The following is an 18,212-nucleotide window of genomic DNA, read 5'->3' as shown; positions in this document are numbered from 1 at the left end:
TGGCTCAGTCATTCATTCAATTGTCATTTTCTCCTGGTGTCAATCCCAAGCAGTTTAAAGTTTGCCCAAAATGGCTACAGTCAATTCAGAAGAGATTTTCCATATCTCCCGATCCAGGGACCTCACCCATGACATTCTTCTTTTTCAAAAAGAGAAAATGACCCACTAGGCTAGTAAGAGTCAACTACTCTCCGAATATAGATGACTCTACCCATTTTTAAAAAGCTATTAACTTGGAGCACCTAGAAGAAAGTAAGCCCAATCTCCTTTTCATCCCTGTCCCAATTTTTAAGAGTTCACTGGGGAGAAATCATCACATTGCAAAGCTTTTGAAATGCCTGCCAGTTGGAGAAAAGTTTCTGTGATCTCAGGGGCTTCCCTGATAGCTCAGTTGGTAAAGAATCTGCCTGCAATGTGGGAGACCTGTGTTTGATCCCTGGGTTGGGAAGATCCCCTCGAGAAGGGAACAGCTACCCACTCCAGTATTCTGACCCAGAGAATTCCATGGATGGTATGGTCCATGGGGGCCAGACACGACTGAGCAACTTTCACTTTCTATAACCTGAAGCAGTGTGAGTGTAAAAGCAAAATCAAAAACTAGAGGGAGGAAGGTGCTTATATATATCATGCTTTAAAATGAAAATAATTTTTTTCTTGATAAAAAGGTAACTTAGACCTGACATGAAAGGGAGAAAAAAATTCTGGCAGTCAGGGCACAGAAATTAAAATTTATTTTCCCTGCAAACTCTAAAAACGTTTATATTGGAGAAGAATGCTGGAGGGGTGCATTAGTTCTCAATATCAGAAGGGTGGATTTATCCCAAGGAAATAATTTGAATGAAAACAACTGAATTGTATGCACACAGATGCTTATTGCTTCATTATTTGCAATATTTTAAGGTTAGATTTATTCTTGACAGAATGGGAGTAGGGTGTCAGGTGTGAGTCAAATGGTCCAATGGCGTTTAGAATTGATGAAGGTGTGGAGGATGGATTAAGGAGTAGGTGAATCAGTACACACAAGAGATGAGGAAGGTTTGACTAAGGCTGTACCCTCAAGGTTAAAGAGGAGAGCTTAGTCAAAGAGATATTTAAGGATCATTTACATGTGTATGGTGAGAGGGGAGGGAGGAATCTAGGGTGCCGCTCTGGGTGGATGGTGGCGTAGCCTGAAAGATGGAGAGTGTAGGTGAATAAGTCTGGTTTCTGTATTTCTGCCTGACTATTTGGGGGCTGGAATGAAGGGGTGGAGGGTGTAGGCAATTTTAATGCCAAGCCTGAACCACCCACAGAATAACCAGGTAATGCTATAGTGTTCAGTCACTCAGTTGTGTCCGACTCCTTGTGGTCTCTTGGACTGTAGCGCACCAGTCTCCTCTATCCATGGAATTTTCCAGCCAAGAATACTGAAGTGAGTTGCCATTTTCCACTTCAAGGGATCTTCCTGACTCAGGGATTGAACCTGCCTCTCTTGGATCTCCTGCACTGGCAGGTGGGTTGTTTATCACTAGTGCCACCTGGGAAGCTCCGTAACCAGGTAATGGAAGCTGAAAGGACTCAGTGGAGAATGGAGGTCTGAGCTGAGACAGGAAAGTGGCTGCAGATAAGTAACAATAAATATTTTCTGTAAGTTGGGTGAGGTCATGTGTGTCTCCCTTCTTCCCTCATTTTTAAAAAACATTTTATTTGTATTGGGGTAAAACCGATTAACAATATTATGATAGTTTCAGGTGAACAACGAATGGACTTAGCCATACATGAATGTGTATCCATTCCCCCCCAAACTCCCTTTTTATCTAGGCTGTTGCATAACACTGAGCAGAGTTCCCTGTGCTATACAGTAGGTCCTTGTTGGTTATCCATTTTAAATATAGCAGTGTGTACCTGTCCATCCCAGACTCCCTAACTATCCCTTCCCCTATCCTCCCAGCATCCATAAATCTGTTCTCTGAGTCTGTGAATCTTTTTCTGTTTTGTACGTTCAGTTGTATCATTTCTTTTTAGATTCCATATATACCTCCTTCCTTCATCTTGGTCTTCATCCCCTTGAATCTTTCAGAGGCAGCTGATGCTATCTACTACCTTCTGGAAAGTCTCTTCTCTATCAGCCCTTGAATTCACATACCCTTAATTTTTTCTTTCTACCTCAGTTTCTTTCCTTTTTGTTTTAAATTTTATTTAAAATTAAATATTTCTCCCCAAGTAACCCATTTTTGCTGTTGGGAAGAAAAACTAGAAAATACAGAGGGTGGCTCAGTCGATAAAGATTGCCTGCAATGCAGGAGACTGCCTGGAATGAAGGAGATGATGGTCCCTGGGTTGGGAAGATCCCCTAGAGAAGGAAATGGCAACACACTCCAGTCTTCTTTCCTGGAGAATCCCATGGACAGAGAAACCTGATGGGCTACAGTCCATGGGGTCACAAGCGTCGGACATGACTCAGTGACTATACCACCACCGACCATGGAAAGAAAAACTAACTCAATATTCTGTAATAACATATGGGAAAATAATCTGAAAAAGAGTGGATCTGTGTATATGTATAACTGAATCACTTTGGTGTACACCTGAAACTAACACAACCTTATAGATTAATTATGCTCCAATATAAAAGAAAACATTTCTTAAAAAAGAATAATTAAAGCCACAAAGCATTTTGACATACACCCTTACAACTCTTACTGAATTTCCTCCCCGTCACATACATTCAGTGCAGCCTCTTCTGATGAACATTTGTCACAATTAGAACTAAATATTTGCATGCTATCTTTCTAAAAAGCTGAATTGTTTAATGAATGTATTCATATGAACGAATTCTTTAAACACAAATAAGATCAACTAGTACATAATGTTTTATAGTGTATTTTCCTCATACATTAATATATCATATAAAATTTTTTTTTTGTGGCCATACTACACGGCATGCAGGATCTTAGTTTCCCAACCAGGAATCGAACCCGTGCCCTGAATGGTGAAAGTGTGGGGTCCTAACCACTGGACCTCCAGGGAAGTGCCGTCATCGTGAATAACCTTTACACACCCATTTCAATTGATGTAATCCTTTTTAATGCTACCTGGTATTGAATTCAACCGTATGGCTGAGCCAAAATTTATCTCAACCTTTTATTACTAGATATTGATGATATTTTTGAATTGCCTCTAATCTGCTGCTTTGTACGTACATCTCTAGGTAGATGCTCTGCGGGTCTCCTTTTATTTTTTTCTGAAAATAGAACTGTTGGGTCAAAGAATAAGCCAAGTTTTCATGGAGGTTGGAAAATTGTCTTCCAAAAAGTCTATCCAACTGCACATCCACCATTTTGCTTTTATAAAACTCCTTTTGTCTCTATTACAAAAATAGTGCTTATGAACTACAGACAGGAGGCGGATAAGCAGCTAGAGGAGTTGTGGGTAGCCTGCCACTCCGGTGCTGCTTGATAACCCCTGCTGGGTAACGTTGTCCCACAACTGTCTATGTGGATGCCCTCGGGAGTCAGACTGTGGCTCAAGTGCCAGGTTTACTGTTACTGACAGTATGGCTTCAGGTGATGACTTAATGTCTCCAAGCTTCTGTTTCCTCACCTGTAACTCAAGATGGCAGTAGCAGAAGGGCTGGTTGTCAGAAGGCACAGCAGGGGCATGTGGCTCACCGGTAAAGAATCTACCTGCCAGCGCAGGAGACACGGTTTTGCCCTGGGTCAAGAAGATCCCCTGGAGAAGGAAATGGCAACTCATTCTAGTATTATTACCTGGAGAATTTCATGGACAAAAGAGCTTGGCAGGCTACAGTCCACGGGTCGCAAAGAGCTGGATGCGACTGAGCGACTAAACAATAGCAGGAGCAACAAATGGCAGCATGGAGCTCAGCCCCTGCATGTTACAAGCTCTGAAGCCGTGCTCCTGCATTTCTGCTTGCACTTTGCTTTCCTGCCCCCGAGATAGAAACAATCTTCCTTTGTATCAAGTGGACACTTCTGGTCTCACCTTTTATATGAGCCCCAGGCTTATAGGTTTGATCCCAGACTGTGAATACCACCCATGGTATTTTGCTGGTATTAAGTTTTCTTTTGGTCCCAATCAGATTAGTTATGAGTTGTTCCTCCTTAGCATGCCTGCCCCCATCTTACCCACTGTCATCTTGCCTCAGAGGCACCCAGGCAGAAGCCACCAGAACACCTCCCTACCCCTCCCACAACTGGGTGGTGAACAGTTCTGTTATTCCATGATACGGGGTGGGGTCGGAGTCAGGCTGACCTCAACTGAAATGCTGGCCTTGCTGCTGACACATTATGTGTCCGGAAGCAGTTCCCTCCCTTTTCTGAGCCTCAGTTTCTTCATCTGTAAGATGGGCTGATAGAACTGTCACTTAGGACCGAGGTTCTGATGGTGAAACGACACAGGAAGTGCTTAGTATCTCTAAGGGATGAGCTCTGATGCGCTTTGTCACCGTGATCACTGTTTCTCGCCTTCTCTGGCCTTTGCTATTGCTCGAGCGCAGTCCCAGCCCACCTGTGGCACAGACATGGCCTCCCACTCTCAGCTTTTCCCAGGCCAAATTTCTGGAGGTTTTCATCCACTCGAAACTCTTAATGGTTTGTGACCATCTACAAACTAAAACCTGAATTGTCTTTGCACGGATCCCTGGCCTGTGCCTGTTTCCAGCTTGGTCACTCTGCACACACCCACCTTGGCTGCCACCTCCCCATCTCTGTGTTCACCTCCTGTCCATCTTCCCTGCACAGTTCCCACCTTCTCTGTGGTGGTCCCATCACCCGAATGGACACCAGTACCCCATCTCAGCATCTCCCAGCCCGGTTCAAACATCCTTCCTGCAGCTGCTCCTCCCCGCCCTCCCCCGGGACATTCAGTGCCCCCTCCCCTGCGCCCCACCCATGCCCTCCCTCCACCCCACTGCCCTCGACTGCATGCCATGGAAGGTCCATTCCCCATCATGACTCTGCGCCCTCGTGGGAACAGATTCACTTTCTGTCACCTCTGTGTCCACCACCCCCGCCCCAGCTCCTGTCCACAAACCCCCAGTGTTTGCCTGTTAACTGCATTGTTAATAAATAACATTCTCCCAGGATGTCGATGTTCAAAAGTTTACCCACAGGCCAAAGTTTCGCAGAGATCATTTACCTTTCTGAGACTTACTCTGAGATGACAAGTGCGTAGAATTTTTTTAAAACTGAGATACCCCACCCGAACTGATACGGGTGAACTAGGTGCCATGTACTTGTGTGTTGTGACACACGAGTGCCTTGACTGTCGCGTCCCTTTTTCATGATGATGAGGTGAGCGCAGAACGTACGTCACGTATGTCTTTCTTATCCCTGCAAAGGCTGCTCATGACACTTGCCCTCTTCCTCTAGGGCAGGATAACCGGGCTGCTCTATAAAGAGAGGGTGGGGCTCGGACGTGGACTCAGGTCCTTCTTTCCTAAAGGCATGTAAGTTTCAAGTAAATCTGTCTGGTCCTGTTGGGAAAGATGATGCAACGTGACGAGAAAGGAAGTGGGGAGGTGCCTTCCTACTACGAGCTAAGGAATGTCACGTCGCTGAGTGCTCTCACATTCCCAGAAACATGTCGTGGTTGAGAAGGAGGCGGATGACTCAGAGTTCCCTGGGCTGCTGAGCCTGAGCAGGGCTAACGAGGACAGGGTGGTGGAGAGTGCTTGGTGCCAAGTCAGCATGTCCCCCAAGTCTGGGGGCTGCCCTGGCACTGGGCGTGCAGAGACCAACCACGTAAACACAATCCTGTTTTCTCAGAGCTGGAGTGAGAGGTCCATGGGGCGCTTGTGTCTATACTCAGATGTGCCAGCCTGAATTCCGTGAATTCAGCTGTGGTTCTGATTATTCCTTTTGCGGAAACGGGGGTAAGGGAGGGTGGGCGCTCTGTCCTTAGAACAGGCTCCCATGAACAAAGTTCCTCTCTGATTTTCAGAGACCCTGGGGCTTTATGCTAACTTGGCTATTCCTTCCTGGACTTCATTCTTCCTCACTCTCCAAATTAAGCCTTTTTCTAATAGAAAGACCTGAAAAATTATTCCAAGGGCAAGAATTTGGCAACTCTCCCTGAACGCACAACACATGCTTTGCAGGTTTTTTTTTTTTATGTTCCACAGAACAGCCACCTGTTCACTCCACCCACCTCTGGGCGCCTGGCCACAGGGCTCATGAGCAGAGAGACGGGACCAGTCACCAGCCTGCCTCACTGGGCAGAGGTTGTCAGCGGCTTTGTCTATCCCCCAGCCCCCCTGCTCCATCCTTAGGTAGGATCCCCTCTGCAGCCTGTGGGTAGTCGCTGTTTCAAGGCCAATAGCCCAAAGCAATGTTGAGCAGTGGACACCCCCCAGGAGTTATTTACAAACTCATAGTTACTCACCTGGAAGAAAGAAAACTCAGATTCCCCAAGGTCGCCAGTGAGATCCTCATACCCACCAGATGCAGGTGGAGTGGGTGCCACACAGGCTCTGAAGGGTCCCTGAGATGCTCACCAAGCAAACATCAGTTTGTCATGAGAAGCTGAGAAGGCAGCAGGTGGGCACTGTAGTTCTCTACCTCCTGCAGGTGGCCTATTGCAGAATCTCCTAAACTTATCATCCTTGAAACTGGCTCTGCTCCGTGACCCAAGGCCTTGTGCCCATGTGGCAACTAAGCTGATAAAGAGACAGTCCTGCTTGCATTACCTGTCTTCATGGTGGGGGCCTAGAGCCCCCAACATGAATACTGAGCAGCAGAGTGGAGCCAGAGGCTAAGGGTCTGGAGCTGACCAGGAATGGCTCCTGGCTCCCCATTTTCTTTCTTTCTTTTTTTCTAATTGGAATATAACTGCTTTACGATGTTGTATTAGTTTTAGCTGTACAGCAAAGTGAATCAACCACACATATAAGTATATCCCCTCTTTCTTGGATTTCCTTCCCGTTTGGGTCACCACAGAGCCTTGAGTAAATTTCCCTATGCTATACAGTAGGTTCTCAGTTGCTGTTGTTATTTAGTTGCTAAATTATGTCTGACTCTTGTGACCCCATGGACTATAGCTTGCCAGGCTCCTCTGTCCATGGGATTTTCCAGGCAAGGATACTGGAGTGGGTTGCCATTTTCTTCTCCAGGGGATCTTCCTGACCCAGGGATCAAACCTGGGTCTCCTGCTTGTAGTTATCTATTTTTTACATGAAAGTGAAAGTGAAGTCTCTCAGTCGTGTCCGACTCTTTGCAACCCCACGGACTGTAGCCTACCAGGCTTCTCCGTCCATGGGATTCTCCAGGCAAGAATACTGGAGTTCCCATTTCCTTCTCCCGGGGATCTTCCCGACCCAGGGATCGAATCCAGGTCTCCTGCGTTGGAGGCAGACACTTTAACCTCTGAGCCACCAGGGAAGCCCCATTCGTGTCCGACTCTTTGTGACCCCATGGACTGTAGCCCACCAGGTTCCTCTGTTCATGGGATTTTTCAGGCAAGAATACTGGAGCAGGTTGCCATTTCCTCCTCCAGGGGATCTTCCTTTCCCAGAGATAGAACTCTCATCACCTGCATTGCAGGCAGATTCTTTACCTCTGAGCCTTCAGGGAAGCAGTGTATATATGCCAATCCCAATATCCCAACCAGCTCCCCGTTCTCTGAGCTCATGTTTTAACCTCTCTGGTCATCACTGATCCTCTCTCTCTGTATCTGAAAACCAGGAATAATAGCAGGGTTGCGATCAAGGCAAACCTATTTTTGTAAAGTACCTCCAACAGTGCCTGGACTCCATGATGCTTAACGAACAAATAAACGCAAGATTCTTTCCTGGATGCTGTGAAAGTGCTGCACTCAATATGCCAGCAAATTTGGAAAACTTAGCAGTGGCCACAGGACTGGAAAAGGTCAGTTTTCATTCCAATCCCAAAGAAAGGCAATGCCAAAGAATTCTCAAACTACCACACAATTGCACTCATCTCACATGCTAGTAAAGTAATGCTCAAAATTCTCCAAGCCAGACTTCAGCAATACGTGAACTGTGAACTTCCTGATGTTCAAGCTGGTTTTAGAAAAGGCAGAGGAACCAGAGATCAAATTGCCAACATCCGCTGGATCATGGAAAAAGCAAGAGAGTTCCAGAAAAACATCTATTTCTGCTTTCTTGACTTTGCCAAAGCCTTTGACTGTGTGGATCACAATAAACTGTGGAAAATTCTGAAAGAGATGGGAATACCAGACCACCTGACCTGCCTCTTGAGAAACCTGTATGCAGGTCAGGAAGCAACAGTTAGAACTGGACATGGAACAACAGACTGGTTCCAAATAGGAAAAGGAGTTCGTCAAGGCTGTATATTGTCATCCTGCTTATTTAACTTATATGCAGAGTACATCATTAGAAACGCTGGACTGGAAGAAACACAAGCTGGAATCAAGATTGCCGGGAGAAATATCAGCAACCTCAGCTATGCAGATGACACCACCGTTATGGCAGAAAGTGAAGAGGAACTAAAAGCCTCTTGATGAAAGTGAAAGAGGAGAGTGAAAAAGTTGGCTTAAAGCTCAGCATTAAGAAAACAAAGATCATGGCATCCAGTCCCATCACTTCATGAGAGATAGATGGGGAAACAGTGGAAACAGTGTCAGACTTTATTTTTCTGGGCTCCAAAATCACTGCAGATGGTGACTGCAGCCATGAAATTAAAAGATGCTTACTCCTTGGAAGGAAAGTTATGACCAACCTAGATAGCATATTCAAAAGCAGAGACATTACTTTGCCAACAAAGGTTTGTCTAGTCAAGGCTATGGTTTTTCCTGTGGTCATGTACGGATGTGAGAGTTGGACTGTGAAGAAGGCTGAGCGCCGGAGAATTGGTGCTTTTGAACTGTGGTGTTGGAGAAGACTCTTGAGAGTCCCTTGGACTGTAAGGAGATCCAACCAGTCCATTCTGAAGGAGATCAGCCCTGGGATTTCTTTGGAGGGAATGATGCTGAAGCTGAAACTCCAGTACTTTGGCCACCTCATGCAAAGAGTTGACTCATTGGAAAAGACTCTGATGCTGGGAGGGATTGGGGGCAGGAGGAGAAGGGGATGACAGAGGATGAGATGGCTGGATGGCATCACTGACTCGATGGACAACAGGGAGGCCTGGTGTACTGCGATTCATGGGGTCGCAAAGAGTCGGACACGACTCAGCGACTGGACTGAACTGAACCTGAGAATTCTTTCAGCCACCACCTGAGAGAAAAAGTTTGTTAGTTGCTAAGTCTTGTCCAACTTTTTGCGATGCTATGGACTATAGTCCCCCAGGTTCCTCTGTCCACTGGATTCTCCAGGCAAGAATACTGGAGTTCCCATTTCCTTCTCCAGGGGATCTTTCTGACCCAGGGATCGAAGCCGGGTCTCCCGCATTGGAGGCAGACGCTTTAACCTCTGAGCCACCAGGGAAGCCCCATTTGTGTCCGACTCTTTGTGACCCCACGGGCTGTAGCCCACCAGGTTCCTCTGTTCATGGGATTTTTCAGGCAAGAATATTGGAGCAGGTTGCCATTTCCTCCTCCAGGGGATCTTCCTTTCCCAGAGATAGAACTCTCATCACCTGCATTGCAGGCAGATTCTTTACCTCTGAGCCTTCAGGGAAGCAGTGTATATATGCCAATCCCAATATCCCAACCAGCTCCCCGTTCTCTGAGCTCATGTTTTAACCTCTCTGGTCATCACTGATCCTCTCTCTCTGTATCTGAAAACCAGGAATAATAGCAGGGTTGTGATCAAGGCAAACCTATTTTTGTAAAGTACCTCCAACAGTGCCTGGACTCCATGATGCTTAATGAACAAATAAACAGAAGATTCTTTCCTGGGGAACATTTTGTGGCAGGAGGTGACTTCAGGAGTGGGGTTCCCCATTCTGAGTCTTTCTCAGTAGGGTCTTTCAGGGTTAAATCCCATGGCTCCATCAAATGAGTGTTAACACTGACTTAGCCCAGCAAAGAGCAGGGAGTTTAGGGTCCAGCAAGACTGAGAAGGGAAGGTCTGTGCTGTCAGAAGATGCCATCTTAAATAGCAAAACTCAGGCTTCCCTGGGGGCTTATGGTAAAGAATCCACCTGCAATGCGGGAGACCCAGGTTCAATCCCTGGGTCGAATGGCAAAACTTGTGTTTCCCCAATGAAGGATTCAGATGGATGGGATGGGGCCCTTGGCAGCCCCATTTCTCTACCTCTCAGAAGAGTGCTCCTTCTAAGGGTGATATCAGCTTTGATAAGCTGTTTTATTCACCTGCTAACCTGAGAATTCTTTCAGCCACCACCTGAGACAGAAAAAGTTTGTTAGTTGCTAAGTCTTGTCCAACTCTTTGCGACACTATGGACTATAGTCCCTCAGGCTCCTCTGTCCACGGGATTTTCCAGGCGAAAATACTGGAGTGGGTAGCCATTCCCTTCTTCAGGGGATCTTCCTGACCCAGGGATCGAACCCAGGTCTCCCAAATTGCGGGCGAATTCTTTACCATCTGGGCCACCAGGGAAGCCCAGACAGGGTCCACCCCCAAATCTTCCATCACCAAGTCATGCTGGTCTGAGCTGGAGCCCCATCCCCTACCCTCCCAGGAAAGGTTGTAGATAGAGGCCGCAGTTAAGAAAGACTCAAGCTTGCATCCCTGCAGGACCTCGGCCTCTGTCAGCCCAGGGCCATGGTAGAGGTCCCAGCCTACTTACCTCTGGCCTGAATACGTGAGGATCAGACACACTGGCTCCTATGCTCAGAGGAGACCATGTGCACAAGGTTTCATGTTCTGTGACTGTGGTCTTGAACTTACTAATTTTATCCTTGATCTTGTGGTTTGTGAATGAGGTTCAGTGGGATAATGAAGCGCATGTCAGGGGCTTGGAGTCGCACACATGATCTTCTGGTCCACTTCCTGTGGGTCCTTGGCTGCCTAGTGCTCCTGGTCCCCTGGTGCCCTGTGGGACCCAGATCCCCTTCTCTGCCCCTGTCCAGTGACCACTGATACCCTCTACCACCGGTGGGGCCTGGTCCCAGGTGGGAGGAGAGTCAGGGTTGGGGACACACAATCACCCCCCTCTTAAAGTCAAAGGGCTCCCAGGCCCCTGGTAGGGGATGGTCTGTACTCCCAGATCCATCTGTGCCACCCCTACCCCGCAACTGAAGAAGTACTCCTGTTAAACAGCAAATGGAAAACACCATGGCACGAGGAGACAGAGACCATGGGAGAAAAGACACCGCTTTCTTCCTGCCTTTTTTTTTTTTTTTAATCTTTATTGGATTTGTTACAACATTGCTTCTGGTTTTAAGTTTTTTGGCCATGAGGCATGTGGGATTTTAGCTCTCCAATCAGGGTTTGAACCCGCATCCCCGCATTGGAAGGCAAAGTCTTTACCTCTGGGCCTCCAGGGAAACCCCTTTCTGCTCTTTGAACAAGGAGTCCTGCATTGTTACTTTGCCCTGGGGCCTGATAAATGAGGCAGTGGCCCTGCCTCGGGCCCTAACTCCTACAATGGGTGTCATTTCACCTTGGCTAAAGAGCCTGGCCTGGCCAGTGCTTTCAGGTTCCTGTACTTTAGAGCTGTCTGTGTTTCGTGTGCTCCTTCTCATCCAGCGCACATGGGCTACAGGAGGAAGCTGGTCTACCGCGCTCGCTTGCCAGGGTCCTTGTAGTCCTGTGGGCTTGGCCACTACAGCCAGAGGCCCAGGGTCACCTGATCCAAGCCTGACTTCTCACCTGTGAAAGGAGATTAGGCAATGTGATCTTCAAGATCTTTTCTAGCTCTAAAAGCATCTTATGATTCCAAGCACATGACAAAGCCCATTTTATGATCTGAAAACCCAGAGTGGGAGATACAAGATCTCATGGCTTCCTGGCAACAAACAGCTTTTATGATTATTGGCAATGGAAAGGAGCAGAAAAGGATCCAGACTTACTGCATGAGAATGCACAGCATCTCAGATCCTGGGCTTGGTGGACAATAAAAGGAGAGGTTCGTGAATATCCCTTCTGCCGTTAGGCGGAGTTGAATAAGGAAGGCCATGTATAGAACGACTGAACCCTCTCTGTGACGATGTGCCGGGATTTTTACTCTGTAAAACTTTTGTGTTATTGACAGGAAGAGACCCACAGACATAGAAAACAAACTTATAGTTATTGAGAGGGGAGAGAAGGAGGGATAAATGGGGAGCTTGGGATTAGCAGATACACACTACTATATATAAAATAGGTAACCAATAAGGACCTACTATACAGCACAGGGAATGATACTCAATATCTTATAATAACCTATAAGGGAAAAGAATCTGAAAAAGAATATATATAAGCTGCTGTGTGGCACAGGGAGCCCAGTCTGGCACTCTGTGGTGACCTGGAGGGGTGGGATGCGGGGAGAGGTGTGTGTATAATTATCGCTGACTTGCATTCTTGTATGGCAGAAACCAACACAGCATTGTAAAAAAATTTTTTTAATTTAAATAATATATATAATGGAATCACTTTGCTGTGTACCTGAAACTAATACAACATTGTAAATCAACTATAGTTCAATACAATAAAATAAAGTTAAAAAAATTTTTATTATTGGGAAATGAATTAAAAGCATGAGGCTTAATTTAGCATCATAGCCTAAATTAGCGTCATATCCTAAATTAACCTAAATCGTATCCTGGGATCATGTGGATCCCAGGGCCCACCATGCTACTGATAGTGAGCCATGTGCGTTCTGTGAGCGTGGGAGCCTTCATGGTTGTCATTCTCCAAAAGATCTCGGAATAAGCTTAGAAAAGATATAAGAAAGTTCCTGAGTGGTGACTGAAATCTGCCCTTCCAGACCATCACATAAATTCAAAGTCACTGAGAAAATACTGACCCTACTCCATGTCCTTGACACTGTCAAATTTCCCAGCGAGGAGATCTTCAGGACACTGTAACCTTACTGACTTCAGATAGTAGATTTCCCGGGTGCCTTGGTCCATCCAAACTCACGTGGAGAACATGACCCACATCTGACAGCCAAGTCCCTTTTTTCCTATCCAAATCTGTGACGGAGATTTTTCCTTTCATAAGAGACTCAAATTTGAAGTTCCCTAAAATTATTTTTGCTTTTTCCCCCACTGGGGCATAGTTTCTAAGACAGAGTATTATCACCTCATTAAATGTGTCAGTAAGTTTTAAAACTTGGGAGAGAAAGTTAGCAAACACAGGGGATCTGCAGAGTTTGCCTGTGAGATTTCCCTATCTTGGCAAGTGCTTCCTACACTCAAGGCTGCGTTGGTTTGTATCGTTGGGAAAGGGTTTGGGGAAAATCCAGGTATCAATGTTTCTATCTCATGTCCTTCCAACCTGACCAGTTGTCCTTCAGTTCTTTGCCCAGTTCCACCGATGAATCATAAAGCTCATCATCTTTTGGGACAGAGAATGGTTGGGATTTCAGAAATCTTCTAATTTTGGATGGTCGGGCTGGCCCAGTAAAGGACCAGACACGTGGGAAAGAATGTATGGTGGTGATCGTAATCAGAAAAGTTAACAAAGGCTTTAAAGATTGTGTCATAACAACAGATGCTTCAAGTGGTTAAAAACACCCATATTGTTATTCTTTCTGGCCCAAACTATGCCCTGAGACAGTGAAATTAGCAATGAAGGAAGCTATTCCTTTACTGTGAATGAAAGTTTGGCTGCAGGGTTAAGATGTCTTGAAATGCAGAGAGGAGACAGAGGCTTTATAATAACTTCACCCCTCAGAAATCTTTTCCAGTTGTATAGCAGGTGCAGCAATGTAGAGAAAATATTTGAGGGAAAGCAAGAAGAAACTCTTTTCTCTTCAAAGATGCAATGGGTAAAGATCCCACAGCTTGCTTAGCTAGCAAGGATCTAGCCAATTCCAAGACCCAAAGTTTCTCTCTCTATTGACACATTCTGGAAAAATGACTAAACCTTCCTGTACCTCAGTTATCCCAAGTGCAAAATCAGAAAAATTATTTTAACCTATTTTATGATACTGCAGGGGAAACACAACCTTGGATAAAGCTTGAGAAGTATTCGCTTGTTGTTAACTGTCTCATAAATGTTTAAGATTTCCAGGCTCCCAGGAAGCCTGCATGGTGTAAAGTTACGGCCAATTCACCTGATTGGAATCTGTTGTCAGGGACTTCAGAAATGTCCCTCAGGGACCACAGTGCAATCTGAGCAGGAGAAATCCAGGAGGTGCCTTGTGCAGGAGCCGGAATTTTCAACAGTGTGGGGCTGAACTGGAAGGCAAATTACTTTTGTTCTTTTTTCTTGGGCCACTGCAGAAAGTATTTTTATTTTATCACATACACATTTTCCTCCTTCCCCTGATCATGAACCAGAACATTTTTATAGCTAGGAGGAGTTTTAGGGATTTTCTAGTTATTTCTCATTTTAAAACAGTGGGCCATGGAGCTAAAAGCCGAGTTTTCTGATTCTGAGAATTGTTCAAAGGAACCACTTAGCTCTACCCAGCTATGGCACATGCAGCAGTAGGTTCCCTGCTCCCACTGAGGGGCAAATTCATGCCCAAGAACCTTCTTCCTCAGATTTTGTGGATGTGAATTCTTTTAGAGAAGCCTCTTGAGAGACCCTTGGACAGCAAGATGATCAAACCAGTCAATCCTAAAGGAAATCAACCCTAATATTCATTGGAAGGACTGATGCTGAAGCTGAAGCTCCAATACTTTGGCCACCTGACTCTTTTTGGAAAAGACCCTGATGCTGGGAAAGATTGAGGGCAGGAGGAGAAGGGGGGTGACAGGGGATGAGATGGTTGGATGGCATCACCAATTCAATGGATATGAGTTTGAGCTAACTCCAGGAGATGGTGAAGGACAGGGAAGCCTGGTGTGCTTCAGTCCATGTGGTCACAAAGAGTTGGACACAACTGAGCAACTGTTCAACAAACCTAGGGGCTCAGTGCCAAGCACTGAGCTCAGGACGAGCCCCTCCGTCAATAGAAGCAGATGATGGAGGTGACTGTCATCCATAGAGGCTGCCATGAGCTTGGCCACTTCCCATGTGATCACTTGGTAATCGTCACCACAGTCTTATGAAACAGGCATCGGATTCCTGCCTGAGGAATCAGATGTGTAAGCAACCTTCCCCTGGGGGTGGGAGAATCAGGCTTCACGCCCAGATTCCAAGGCTGGCCTAACTGCCTCTCCAGACCCTGAGGCTTTCTCAGAGAAACCAAGACCTGGGCAGATGACCAAGGCAAGGACTCAGCCTCGGGGAATGGGTGGTGGTAGTTTGGGATGGATTCCTGAAACTGGAGGATAAACTTGAAGGAACGAGGCAAGAAGCCAGTTTACAGACCTAGGGGTCAAGAAGGGCATTGCTAGCTGGACGGTTGGGCTGGGAGGTCTGGGCCCTGGAGTCCACCTGTCACTTAGACACAGATCTGAGCAAACACAGCCCCTGTTACTTGTGGGGTCTGGAATGTGGCAGTCCTCCGGCCTTCTCACCGGATGTTGCATGCTGAGTCAACTGCCGTTTCAGCTCACTTTAGCAGACAACAGCTGGTCACCCAGCTGGGTGTTCACCTGAGGTCACGGTTCACAGAGTTACAAACAGTAGGGGCGGGGGTGGGGGGCGGAGGGTTGAGGGAGAGGAGTAAACTGCCTGGCTCTTGATCCTGCCTCCCTCACTTAGCAGAGCGTCAGCTTGGGCATGGCTACCCACTCCAGTATTCTTGCCTGGAGAATTCCATGGACAGAGGAGACTGGTGGGCTACAGTCCATAGGGTCACAAAGGGTTGGACATGACTGAAGTGACTTAGCAGTCGTGACCCATAGCCTGGGCAGGTCAGTAAGCCTCTGCGGGCCTTAGTTTCCCTATCTTTACAATGGGCTATTTGCTGAAGTGGGTCAGTCCACACAAACACGGGAGAGCAATGCCTGGCACACAGTAGGCGCTCAGAAAGGGGTGGTCATCCTTGATTTCTGCACATGACGGTCACAGCAGAGGGAGTGCTCCCCTGAAAGGACCTCTCCGGGACTTTATCCAGGCTGGGGACACACTGCCTTCTGAGTCAGGCTGTCCCATTTTTGGACAACTCTGACTAAGAAAATTCTTCCTTGCTTCCAGCCAACTCCACCTCCCCACAACTCCCACGCACGGGCCCCAGCTCTGCCAGAAGGCAAATGTCAGAAAAATATTCTTGAAAGAGAGGACATAGAATGTAAATAGGAATGATAGAATAGGGTTGAAGGATTACAGTTTCCCTGGCTTCAGCCATTCCCACTGCCCAGCCCAGATGTGGTGGGGGTGGGGGCCAAAGACCCTTCGGTTCAGTGGGAAAACCAGCCAAGACTCTGCACTCTCCTCTACTCCCTTTAGAAACACGTTCATCAACTCTTCCCTTCATTCTTTGCAGGCCACAGCGCATTGCTAACTGCTGTGAAACCAAGCAACAAGTCACTCCCCAGGAACAAAGGTGACGGCCACCAGGCCGCGGAGCCTTGACCTCATCTCATTTCCTACGTGCCGTCCACCCCATAATCACTGTGCCTCCAGGGAGCGTGCCCGCCAAGCAGCGCGTGCTGTCGGCCTCCTGTTTACAGAGCCTTTCTGGCGTCAGGTATATATAATCATGACCGCTGTGTGTTCCTTCCCTGTCTTCCTTGGCAGGTGCTGTGACATAAGAAGGATGCACACATCTTTTTTTTCAGGCAGTTGAGACAGCTTATCTCTCCCCCGATGCTTGTTAAAAAGGATTTGAAATTGAGTGTCAGTGTTGCAGGGTGAAAAGATTCTCTGAGCTCTGTTGCATGGTGCATATTACCAAAGTGTCTGCTTAAAAATAATTAAGATGCTAAATCTCAAAGCAGCATTTTTTACCACAACAAAAAAATCTTTAAGGATGAAATAGGTAGGTGAAATAATACAACACCGTGGCTTTGAAATGATGTGAGAGGATGCAAAAGTTCATTGAGCTGTACACTTATGGTTTGTGTACTTTCCTCTAACATTGCTTGTGCTCAGTCATCTCTGACTCTGTGCGACCCCATGGACTGTAGCCTGCCAGGCTTCTCTGTCCATGGCATTTTCCAGGCAAGAATACTGGAGTGAGTTACCACTGATAGTAAACTTCGTTAAAAAGTTTATATACATATAAAAGTAATCATAGAGGAGGAAGACATAAAGGGCGAGGGGGAGGGTACAGTTGAAACAACATTAACCATGAGTTGGGTGAGTTCTAGTCTATTTCTGTGTGTTTGAAATTTTTCACAATAAAAGAATAGAAATGCAGGAAACATTTAAAATGTGGGAAAAGTGGTTTGAACATTTCGAGTATAGATCAGGACTCATGTGTAGACTTCTTTTAGCAGCTCTGGGGCAAGGCAAGCTGTGAACTGGGTACCCAAACGGCCATATCCTGTTCTACAGGATGAGGAAGGCAGCACCCTCAGTTACTACCAGGACACTATGTTCCTCCAAGAGCTTATCCAAGAATCCGAGACAAAAAGAAGGGGCCCCATGGTTGGTCCACAGGTCTTCTTCTCCCAGCCATCTCTGGCTGAACATCACTGTCACCCTCCAGGCCTTGCGGACCCCAAATCTTCCAAGCTCTCTGAGGACTTGGCCCCAGGCACCCTCCAGCCACTCTCAAGGTCAAGTGTAGCCCAAACCTTCCCAACAGAGGCGCTGTGTGCAGCCAGGACCCCCTCTGCACTCCCAGTGCTCACTCTGAAGCCTGGTACTTCCTGCAGCATACCGAAGCTTTCGCCAAATCGCCCTCTCTCACCTTGTGTGAGCCATGCCCCCCTCATCACAGGACAATCCAGCTAATCTTCCTCTGTGGACCTGAATTTAAAAAGCTTTTTAGGCACTTCCTTGGTGGTCCAATGGTTAAGACTCCATACTTCTAATGCAAGGGGTACTGACCCAGGGACTAAGATCCTGAATGCTGCTCAGCAAAAAAAAAAAAAAAAAGCTTTTTAGCTCCTCTCTCCAGTGGGTGCTGAAGAAGCTCAGTTCAGTTCAGTCACTCAGTCGTGTCTGACTCTTTGCAATCCCATGGACTGCAGCATGCCAGGCTTCCCTGTCCTTCACCATCTCCTAGAGTTTGCTCAAATTCATGGCCACTGAGTCAGTGATGCCATCCAATCATCTCATCCTCTGTTGCCACCCCCTCATCTTCAGTCTTTCTCAGCATCAGGGTCTTTTCCCATAAGTCTGCTGTTCACATCAGGTGGCCAAAGGTTTGGAGCTTCAGCATCAGTCCTTCCAGTCA

General features: G+C 46.7%; 1 long non-coding RNA gene across 1 annotated transcript in view; it reads left to right on the top strand.

Moving 5' to 3' along the window:
• LOC138991267 (uncharacterized) overlaps positions 1-18,212 on the top strand; it is a 45,999-nt gene that overhangs the window by 12,966 nt on the left and 14,821 nt on the right. Inside the window, exon 2 of the long non-coding RNA XR_011467268.1 lies at positions 16,353-16,556. This is a non-coding gene — a long non-coding RNA (uncharacterized lncRNA). The remainder of the gene's footprint in view (positions 1-16,352; positions 16,557-18,212) is intronic.

Source organism: Bos mutus, chromosome 16, assembly GCF_027580195.1.
Source record: "Bos mutus isolate GX-2022 chromosome 16, NWIPB_WYAK_1.1, whole genome shotgun sequence".
In the NCBI taxonomy this organism is placed as follows: Eukaryota; Metazoa; Chordata; class Mammalia; order Artiodactyla; family Bovidae; genus Bos; species Bos mutus.
Note: the sequence above shows the minus strand (reverse complement) of the source record. Positions and strands in the feature narration are given on the sequence as shown.